We start from the raw sequence: 11,466 nt of genomic DNA, 5'->3' as shown, positions 1-11,466 counted from the left end.
ACATGATATGCAAGGACTATCAACACAAGCATGTAAATCATTTCTAGTGCTAGATGTGTTTAAGTCCGAAGATGAAGCATTGCAATGAGATAGAGATGACGAATCATCAATAGTAAGGTCAATATCAACATTGCAATTTTCATCACCACTCACCATATCATTACCTTGTGTCTTACCACATTTTGGTGAAGTGGAAGAAGATAGAACTCATCACAGCCGGAAGTGGAAGCAATACAATCATCCTCAATAATCTTGGACACATCATATTTATCTTGAAGCTTTGTCCATAATTCATGAGCGCTCCCAAAAGGCATGATTGAAGAAGTAACTACATTGCTCACAACAATGGAAAACACATGAGAAGCAAGAGCATCGAGACAAGAGTTTTTCTCCTCCTCAAGAGATAAATTTTGAGGATCCTTAGGAGAAGAAAAACCCATGTCAAGAAATCGCTCCATGTTCGGGGACATACGCCGCAAAATATTAAGCACATAAATTTTCCATAGATCATAATTTGTGCCATCAAATATAAACAAGTTATTGTGCGCTAATCCCCTAGCCGACATCTTTACTCTCAAGGCGGTGAAGCCTAAGAATGAGAGACCTCGCTCTGATACCAATTGAAAGGACACGGATGTCGCCTAGAGGGGGGGGGGTGAAAATAGGCGATTTAAAACTTTTACGAGATTGTTGGCGTCAGAAACCCACCGGCGGGCAGCGACTGGCCAACACCGTAGAGCCGGGAACAACTAGGGCTGCGGCTGGCCCCAGTCCCTCAGAGCGACGGCCCGCAAAGCCTCCTGGTCGCGCGCCGATGCAAATTGCAAGGGCGTGCCACCCGACCTATACCGGTCGGGGAAGGTGTGGATGATGCCTCGCTTAGTTTCCTGCAGGGGCACACACGTACACGTTAAATACGAGCCTCGATCGGCTCTCGAGTTATCCCGTGAATCGGCTCATGGAGCCGATCCACCCATGATTCGTCCAAGGTGGCCGAATATATGGTGGTCCTGCTTGATCAAGATAAAGCATATGAGATCCACGACGATCTAGGGTTTTCACCGCATAATCGGATCATCCTACTCACGATTGGGCCTCGCGCTCGTGCACGGTGACCGTAAGCCAGCCCTAGACAAGGCCTAAAAACCAACACGAGGTTGATCCTCGGAACATCCTGTCTAGGGCCAGCAAACTACACCCTACACGCCGCTGGATCCTCCAACCCTTTGTAAGGCCTAACTATTGCGAGATATTAAACTAATCCCCGATAAATCAAGGAGCAATCGTAACGGATCAGATCTACTAGATAACGATCAAGCGGGGTGCCGCCCCTGCACCCATGATGAGGTACAAGGACGGCTAGATGCGCAAGGGTTGCACTACGACGAGCATATGATACTAAGAACAATGCTAACCCTAACACATCTATGATAACTACGTTGCTCGCCATCAAAAAGGCTTCGATACGAGCAACGCATGAACAACGTGGGCAGGCTCGTGCTTGCCTAGATCGCGAGATGCGATCTAGGCAGCATGGTGCTTACCGGAGAAACCCTTGAGACGAAGGGGTTGGCGATGCGCCGAGATTGGTTTGTGTTGAACGTTGGTTGTTGTTTATTCCATAAACCCTAGATACATATTTATAGTCCAGTGGACTTTCTAACGTGGGCGTGCACTAAACCGTGCACGAGATAAACTCTAACTTCTACACGACACGTATCCTAATATGTTACAGATACACGGGCCGTTTAGCCCAAACTTGGTACACAAGGCCGATTCTCATATCTCTTCTATATGTAATCTTCACGTCCATCTCGATTGCGGCCCACCTCTAGCTTGGTCAAATTCTGGTGATAACACATGCCCCCCTGGTTTTGGAAATGACATTTCCAAAATCATTACGCTTTCTTCTCGTAGGGTCATGTCGTGGCAGAGCAGAACCGTCGCAGAGTCCTTCATCATGATAACTTGCCTTCCCAACTTCTCCGCACGATTTGACAGTCTTGGCACTACTTCCTCGGAAACTTCTGTGGCATTGAATTTCCACTATATCCCCTTTTATTTAACTGCTACGAACAGTTCTCCTCTGCATCTCCTTCGCATTAGCATCCCCAAAAAGCCCTCCTGCACCAAAATGTCTTCTTCTTCCTCTGCTCCATCGGATCTTTCCAACCAGTCCTCCACATCCCGCGAGCCGACGCCGGAGCACAACCCGGCAGAAGTCCACGCGGCCAACATCCGCCGCGCCATTGCGGCCGGGGAGGAGTCAGACCATGACTTCTCCATCTGGTCCGAGGACGACCAGTCTTCGACGGACGGGGAAAGCGACCTCCGCTTCCTCGCCAACGGGGAACCGGAGGAGGAGAGCGATGACGATCGCTTCTCCTGGGATGACTTCACCTCCTCCGAGGGGGTGAAGGAGGAGGAAGAGGAGGAGGACGACGACGACAGCTCCTCCGACGAGCCGCCGGCCAAGCGGTTCTGCCCTTGGCCGGGCAACCTGAGCGACTTCGACCGGTGACGAAGACGACGCTGACGAAGAAGATGAAGACAACGAGGGCCCGGTCGGCGGCCATTGGAGCGACGACGAACCCGCCGGGAGCAGCGCCGACGGCAGCGACTACGGCGACGACGAGGGCAGTGATGGCCCGTAGACAGGACTTCTAGAATAGGGCCAGTAGTAGTAGATGGGGCAATGTATCCCCTAGTATTTCCTTTTGAGAGTAATTGGCTCTTTATGTAAGAAATCTCGCCTATTAATGAAGAACTTTTCCTCAATTTGATTTTGCCGATTTCCTTTGAGTTTAATTGAGCCGATTCCCTCTTCTACTGCCCTTGCCGATTCGCCCCCTTTGCCAATGCGTAATGAGCCGATAGCACCGCATCGGTCCTTTGAAAATCGCGCTTCCCTTCTTCAACTGATGATTTTCTAAATCTGGCAGAAAATGCAGGATCTTCAGGAAAACCTTTGAACTTTTCCAACCAAACCCAATGATCCTCTTCAAAACTCATCATTTGTGAAGAAGGTTGCAATGAAGGATCAGCCGATGGTATCCCAATCGGCTCTTTAAACAAAGCAAAACAGGACATCCACCGAGCCTCGCCGCCCCCGAGTCTTGGCCAAGGCAAAAACGAAACGAGGACGCGTAACTTAGCTGAGTTAGCTCGGGCTTGATCATGCGTAGCCAGCCGATTTGCACATAAATCGGCTTGCGAGAGCCTTCAAGGTGGGCTGCCCCCGAGCTTCTTCGGTCCGCTCCTAGTGCCCCGCTCGGTCAGATCGGCTCCTTTCCTTTGGCGGATCTAATGCAATCCATCCTCGTCCTGATCTGCACGTCCAGGCTGCTCTTGAAGAGAGGATCCGAGCCCCTAAATTACTCCATTGAGGAGTTCTTCCATTAAAATCCCCCTTCGTGCTTCATTGATCCTCTGATCGTCTTAAGTCGATGGCCATGCATCGGCTTTCATATCCTTAAGTCGATGTCTGCTGCATCGGCTGTGCTCAAAATTCTTCGAATTTTTTAGGCCGATTTGAGTATCGGCCCCCATATTTGATAGTGTCACCTCATATCCTCATGTTTTACTCATCTAGGTGCCCCCCGAGCCGATTCTGTCAAGAATTGATGGTATCGGCTCTTTAGGTAGTCCCTGTTAGGCCAAATGTTGATCCCAGGCAGAATAGATGGTGAGGATAATTTTGGCCGATTGCTGGAATCGGCCTCCACGTTGCTTGCCCGGTGAAGGTTTTGTAATGTCCCTTCATAAATTTTTTGGGGGGCCGATCGCAAGGATCAGCCTCGCCACGTTTGCTTATTGACGTGCTCTTGCTACTCGTCCAGGCCGGTGGATAAAACCAGCCCAATCTCTGACTTTATCACGTTGGTGCGCTTGCTGTTGTCCACCTCGGGTGCATCGTGTAATCGTGGAGCTCTACCCTTCGCCGGACGAACGAGCACCATGTTTGTGCCAGCCGATGTTTCATCATCGGCTTTCCTTTGCTTGGGGCGCCACTCTTTTCTTTGCGGCGGTCCCTCCTCATCCGGGGTTCGCCGAACTTTCGCAGCCGGATCGGGTCGTGCCTTCCTTAGCGTATGCAAGTATAACCTCTCGGCTTCCTCCAAGCCGCGCAATCGCTGAACCTTGCGCTTTTGTGAACGGCTGAGTCCATCAGGGCACCACCTTGGACGGTGGTACCTGTCTTCTTCCTCTTCTTGTCCCTCGTCTTCTGAATCCTCGAGATCTGCCCGGCGAGGGGACTCGGCGCGTTTGCTCTGTGGTGGGAGAGGCCCTAAGCGCTCGAACACGGACACGTTGGCTGCCTCCTTCTTCTTACGATTGCATTCGGGGCAATTGTCGATTGTGGGCAATCGGCTCATTCCCGAATCCCAGCGGTGTCCGAAGAAGGGCAGTCCCCAGTGCCTGGCGTTGTCATCTTGCTCCCTTGGCTTTTCCGTGGCACGGCGCTCGTGCTCCTCCTCATTGTGATCGTGCCGACGATATCTTCTGGCTTCTCTATCCAGACGATCTCTCTCATCATCGTCGCCGTGTCGCCGGCGTTGGTCGTACTGACTCACATACTTGTTGAGGAGGTGATCGAAGAGGGGTCGTTGATATCTTATGTTCTTCACTTCTCCCTCCGTGACGTAGCGCTTGCCATCTTGACGGAGCCGATCGCATGGAGCGGCCCCCTCTGTGTCCTTGCTCTGAGAGCAGCTGCTCTCATCTCCATCTTTGCCAGAGTGGTCCCCAGGTCCTACCATGTTGATGCTGAACGAGGGACCTGTCTGGCAACCCTTAGGGAAGGTGACTTCCACCATGTTAACGGCGGGGAAGGGTTGGGTGTCGACCTTCATGGCGTACTGGTTGAAAATTAGACGCCCCTTCTCTATCGCCGCTTGGATGTGCTGACGCCACACCCTGCAGTCGTTGGTGGCATGGGAGAGCGAGTTGTGCCATTTGCGATACGGCTTTCCATTCAGCTCTTGCGCCGTGGGGAACTTGCGACCTTCAGGAATCGTCAACTGTTTCTCCTTGAGCAGGAGGTCGAAGATTTGCTCCGTCTTGGTCACGTCAAAATCAAATCCCCTGGGCGGCCCTGGTGGCTTTACCCATTTGCAGGACACGGGGGTTCCTCCCCGAGTCCACTCAGCCACCGCTATTTCTTGGTCTCCCATAGCGCCTTCATCTTCGCCTGCGTCAACCATGGTAACCACGCGCTTGAATTTGTCCCGGTAGACATCCGGGTGGCGCTGTTCATACGCTGACGGCTTCGCACCATGTGTGCTAATGAAGGGTAGTCCGCTTGGGCGGCCACGTCCTTGATCGATGATGACGGACCCACCACCGCCAACTCGACTGCTTCTTTTCGCTTACGTGAACCGAATAGCATCGGTTCCTAACGGTCCTGAAGCGCTGGATGTATTCCGACACCTGTTTCCCCGCGCTTCGTCGTACTTGTGCTAAATCGGCAATGCCAGCCTCGGAAGCCTCGAGTGATATTGCTCATGGAACCGTTCTTCCAGCTGCTTCCAAGTCCGGACCGAGTTCGGTGGCGGTGATGTGTACCAACCGAAAGCCGATCCCGTGAGGGACTGTGAGAAGTACCTCACACGCAGCTCGTCCGACGCCGAGATCATGCCCAGCTGTGCCAAATATCGGCTCACATGCTCGATGGAGCTGGAACCATCCGATCCGCCGAACTTTGTGAAGTCCGGGAGCCGATACTTGGGTGGTAGCGGGATCAATTCGTACTCGTTGGGGTACGGCTTGGTATAGCCGACCGTCTTCCTTTTCGGCATCATGCCGAACCGATCTTTCGAATCGTACAAATCTGATCCGCGGTGATGGCCGTAGGTACCGAACCTTGAAGATTCGCCGGAGTGGCGTACTTAACCAGCCATGCTTGTTTTTCCGGTTCCGAGCCAACCGCAGGAGCTGGGCCTCGGAGTTTTGTCGGGGTGGCGTATTTAGCTAGCCACGTACGCTTCTCGAGCTCGCTTTCGACGCTCCTCCCGTTTTCGCCGGAGTCCCCGATGTTGTGGCCTCGGTTTGAGAGTGGCCGGTTGCCACAATCTGGCACATATGCGCACGCGTATCCTTGAGGGATCTCCTTAGGCGCCTCAGCCAAGAACTGGTAGTCACTAGGGTCACCACCGATCTTGTAGACGACGAATGCCGGTGTAGCCGGCACTTCAGCTGGTGCTGCCAACGCATGTGGCAGCGGCGGACGGGACTCGGAGTGGCAACTCTCCTTGATGCGTCCCGAGAGCTGGTCCGACGGAGAGTATCGATGGCTCATGATTTCCTGGATCACGCGAAGAGCGACGCGCTCCAACGTGTTCACCGAGGCTCTCGAGTGGCGGTGCAGCGAATGAGCCACCATGAAGTTGATCTCCCGACGCAGCGACCTGGTGCGTTCTTCTGACGGGGTGGATAGGTCCACTCCGTCAAGCGCGCCTTCGGGTGAGAACCCCTTCCATCTGATGCCATGGGAGCGGGTCCTGTGGAAAGAGCCGATGAGGTCGGCTTCGAGGAGGGCCTTGGCCTCGTCATATTTCTTCTTGAGCTCGCCATTGAGCTCCTCGTAAGTGACCGGAGTTTCTTCCGCCATCTCGGATGTAGATGGCGATGTGGTGGATGTCGTGGATGTTGAAGATCGTCCCACCGGGCGTGCCAGAATGTGTTGGCGTCAGAAACCCACCGGCGGGCAGCGACTGGCCAACACCGTAGAGCCGGGAACAACTAGGGCTGCGGCTGGCCCCAGTCCCTCAGAGCGACGGCCCGCAAAGCCTCCCGGTCGCGCGCCGATGCAAATTGCAAGGGCGTGCCACCCGACCTATACCTGGTCGGGAAGGTGTGGATGATGCCTCGCTTAGTTTCTGCAGGGCACACACGTACACGTTAAATACGAGCCTCGATCGGCTCTCGAGTTATCCGTGAATCGGCTCATGGAGCCGATCCACCCATGATTCGTCCAAGGTGGCCGAATATATGGTGGTCCTGCTTGATCAAGATAAAGCATATGAGATCCACGACGATCTAGGGTTTTCACCGCATAATCGGATCATCCTACTCACGATTGGGCCTCGCGCTCGCGCACGGTGACCGTAAGCCAGCCCTAGACAAGGCCTAAAAACCAACACGAGGTTGATCCTCGGAACATCCTGTCTAGGGCCAGCAAACTACACCCTACACGCCGCTGGATCCTCCAACCCTTTGTAAGGCCTAACTATTGCAGATATTAAACTAATCCCTGATAAATCAAGGAGCAATCGTAACGGATCAGATCTACTAGATAACGATCAAGCGGGGTGCCGCCCCTGCACCCATGATGAGGTACAAGGACGGCTAGATGCGCAAGGGTTGCACTACGACAGCATATGATACTAAGAACAATGCTAACCCTAACACATCTATGATAACTACGTTGCTCGCCATCAAAAAGGCTTCGGTACGAGCAACGCATGAACAACGTGGGCAGGCTCGTGCTCGCCTAGATCGCGAGATGCGATCTAGGCAGCATGGTGCTTACCGGAGAAACCCTTGAGACGAAGGGGTTGGCGATGCGCCGAGATTGGTTTGTGTTGAACGTTGGTTGTTGTTTATTCCATAAACCCTAGATACATATTTATAGTCCAGCGGACTTTCTAACGTGGGCGTGCACTAAACCGTGCACGAGATAAACTCTAACTTCTACACGACACGTATCCTAATATGTTACAGATATGCAAGAATCATGGGAGGAATCAAGAACTAGGGCAAGCTTTGAAGGACAACAATGGAGGGGAGAGAGAGAGTGAACCAACCAGCCCAAGGAGGAAGAAGGGGTCTTATATACCCCCTCCCAACGAAATATGACCGTTTGGGACCTCCCAGGCCGGAAAATCCGCCCCCGGGCCGGATAATCCGGCCCCCGAAAATCGCCCCTGGCTCGGGCCAGATATTTGGCCGGATATTGTCCATGTTTTGTCCTTCGGGCCGGATTATCCGCCCCCCAGAAAACTGCAGAATCACCAAAACTAAAACGGGCATAACTTTAGCATCCGGACTCCGATTTTGATGATCTTGGGCTTGTTTTGAAGCTAGGAACAAGCTCTACAAGATCATGCAGGAAACCATCATAGTACAACAAGGGAGGATAGAAACAAATGATGAAAGGTTTGACCTATCTAAAAAAGACATACCGGTAAAACATCCAATCTTGAAAATGCAACAAGTTGCCCATGCAAAAACCATTCTCAATGAACTAGAGCTTGTCATGAGAATAAGCACAAGATCTAAAACATCACATGGATAAGATCCAAATAAAACCAAGAAAGATGATGAACCAAACTCGAAAACGCAACAAGTGATCTATGCGAAATCCGTTTTCGATGAACTAGAGCTTGTCATGAGAATAAGCACAAGCTCTAAAACATCACATGGATAAGGTCCAAATAACAACCAAGAAAGATGATGCAAGGATGCAAAGGTTTGAGCTCTCTCCGAACGATACGATCGAGTTACTCACTCGAGAGCCCTCTTGATAGTACGGCAACTAAACTATAAACCGGTCTCCAACTACACTATGAGACCGGTGAGAAAGAAACCCTATCAAGAGCAAACCTTATACTTTCGCATTCCACTTGAGCTCGATGACGACGATCTTGACCTCAACAAGATGGAACGCCTTTCTTGCTTGTGTTTGCTTGACGAAGTCTTGTGGATTGCTCCCCCATAATCCACCATGGGAGAGCTTCTTCTTCGGCGCATCTTCACATAACCATGACCACCATGTGGATTGCTCCCCCATAATCCACCATGGGATAGCTTCTTCTTCGACGCATCTTCACATATCCATGATCACCATATGGATGGCAAGACTCAAGCAAAGGACCTCTTCGAGATGGCTCATCTTGAACTTGCACTTCATTTCTTCATTCTTCATCATGTTGATGTCTTGAAGTAACTCTAGGGCTCACTTAATCTTCATCCTCAAGACATACTTGACACTTGATATACTTCATCAATTTCTTCTTATTGGAACCTAATACAAACATGTTGATGTCTTGAAGTAACTTGAGGGCTCACTTCATCTTCATCTTCAAGACATACTTGACACTTGATATCCTTCATCAAATTCTTCTTATTGCAACCTTGAAGCCAACATATGGTTCAAGAATTGCCTATGGACAACTCCTACAAATATAACTCAATGCAAACATTAGTCCATAGGGATTGTCATTAATTACCAAAACCACACATGGGGGCTCCATGCACTTTCAGTCGGCCATCAAGATCTTGGATTCTTGAGACATCTTGGCCAATGAAAGTTGCATCACTTCGTTGGTGGCCTTCACGGCAGCGGCGTGAGCTTCTATATTCGCCGCCTCCACCTTCTCCCTCTCCAACTCAATCTTCATGCCTTGCTTCTGTAGTATTGCCTTCCACACGACGGCGGCCCTATCCGATGCTTCCTTGTTCTCTGTTGAGAAGCAGGATATCATCTTCTCGAGGGAGGCATCCATGGCGGCCAATGACGGTGCCGCATTCCTCTCGGCCTTGGCCTTCTTGTTGCCAATGGGGCGCCCGATGGAGGCGCCGGCGGGATCGACCGACCCATCTTTCTCGATGCCATCCTTGTTGAGGGTGTGGCGGATGGCGTCCCATTTTTTGCAACCTTGTAGTTTGTTGAAGCAATGCATGAAGGGGAAATCTTTGTCCTCGTTATGGTTCTTGTACATCTTGAGGGCGTCGAGTATCTAACAATACATGATTCATTAACAAGATATTGAACAAGATGGACATCATGAAATAGATACACTATGATGCATTATGAAATAGATATCACTAAATGGACATAGATCATACCCAATCCACCATCGTCTTGACGCTCTCCTTCTGGAGTACACGCTGCCTTGATGATGTTCCAACGGTGAGAGAGGGCGCCCTTGTTCCGGATCATGTGGATGGTGGCGTACTCACCATAGTTCTTCTTCTCGATGAATGAATCAAGGATGCGCTTGTAGTACTTGTCGGAGGATTGATTGGCGCCGGTGATGGGTGATACGTCCAAAACGTATCTACTTTCCCGAACACTTTTGCTATTGTTTTGCCTCTAATTTGTGTATTTTGGATACAACTAACACGGACTAACGCTGTTTTCGCAGAACCGCTCCGGTGTCTCGTTTTTGTGCGTAAATCCAACTTTCGGGAAAATCCTCGGAATTTATGCAGAAAGCCCTATTTTCCAAGAATAATGACGGAGCCAGAAGGACGCGCCAGGTGGAGGCCCGAGGGCCCCACACCATAGGGCGGCGCGGCCTAGGGGGGGCCTGCGCGGCCCTATGGTGTGGCCCCCTCGGTCGGCCTCCGACGCCCTCCTTCGGACTATATATCGGCCTCGACCTAAAAACGCACGGGGAGAAGTCGAAGTCGCCAGAAACCCTCCAGAGAGCCGCCACATCGCGAAACTCCGTCGCGGGAGCCAGAAGTCTCCGTTCTGGCACTCCGCCGGGACGGGGAATTGGAGGAGATCATCACCGCCATCACCGCCAACGCCTCTCCATCGACCAACCATGTTTCCCCCATCCATGTGTGAATAATTCCCCCGCTGTAGGCTGAAGGGGATGGTAGGGATTGGATGAGATTGGTCATGTAATAGTCATAAGATTGTTATGGCATAGTGCCTAGTATCCGTAGATGTCACTTTTATGATATTGTTGCAACTTGTTATGCTTAATGCTTGTCACTAGGGCCCGAGTGCCATGATCTCAGATCTGAACATGTTATTGATTCATGAAGATATTCGTTGTTTATGATCTTACCCGCAAGTTGTATACACATGTCGTCGTCCGGAACCAATGGCCCCGAAGTGACAGAAATCGGGACAACCGGAGGGAATGGTAGTGATGTGAGGATCACATGTGTTCACGGAGTGTTAATGCTTTGCTCCGGTACTCTATTAAAAGGAGTACCTTAATATCCAGTAGTTTCCCTAGAGGCTCGGCTGCCACCGGCCGGTAGGACAAAAGATGTTGTGCAAGTTTCTCATTGCGAGCACGTACGACTATATATGGAACACATGCCTATTGATTGATTAGTACTTGGATACCGTTTTTATTATTATCCGCAAATGCCCCCGCTTTGATTGTTACATGAGTTTCTCTCATCCATGCAACGCCCGTTAAATCCGTCCCCGTGCCTGCGTATTTTAATCCCGCTCGTTTACTATAATCACTACCGCTGTCTTTATTTCGCCGTTGTCGTTATTTCACTATTCCTACCGCCATAAAACCGTTACTACCGATAAACTCTTGCGAGCAAGTCTCGTTTCCATGTGCAGCTGAATTGACAACTCCGCCGTTAAGGCTTACAAGTATTCTTTGTCTCCCCTTGTGTCGAATCAATAAATTGGGTAATACTTCCCTCGAAGACCGTTGCGATCCCCTATACTTGTGGGTCATCAAGACTATTTTCTCGGCGCCG

Source organism: Lolium rigidum, chromosome 1 (assembly GCF_022539505.1).
Source record: "Lolium rigidum isolate FL_2022 chromosome 1, APGP_CSIRO_Lrig_0.1, whole genome shotgun sequence".
Lineage (NCBI taxonomy): Eukaryota > Viridiplantae > Streptophyta > Magnoliopsida > Poales > Poaceae > Lolium > Lolium rigidum.
The sequence above is the reverse complement of the archived record's forward strand: the minus strand, read 5'-3'. Positions refer to the sequence as shown.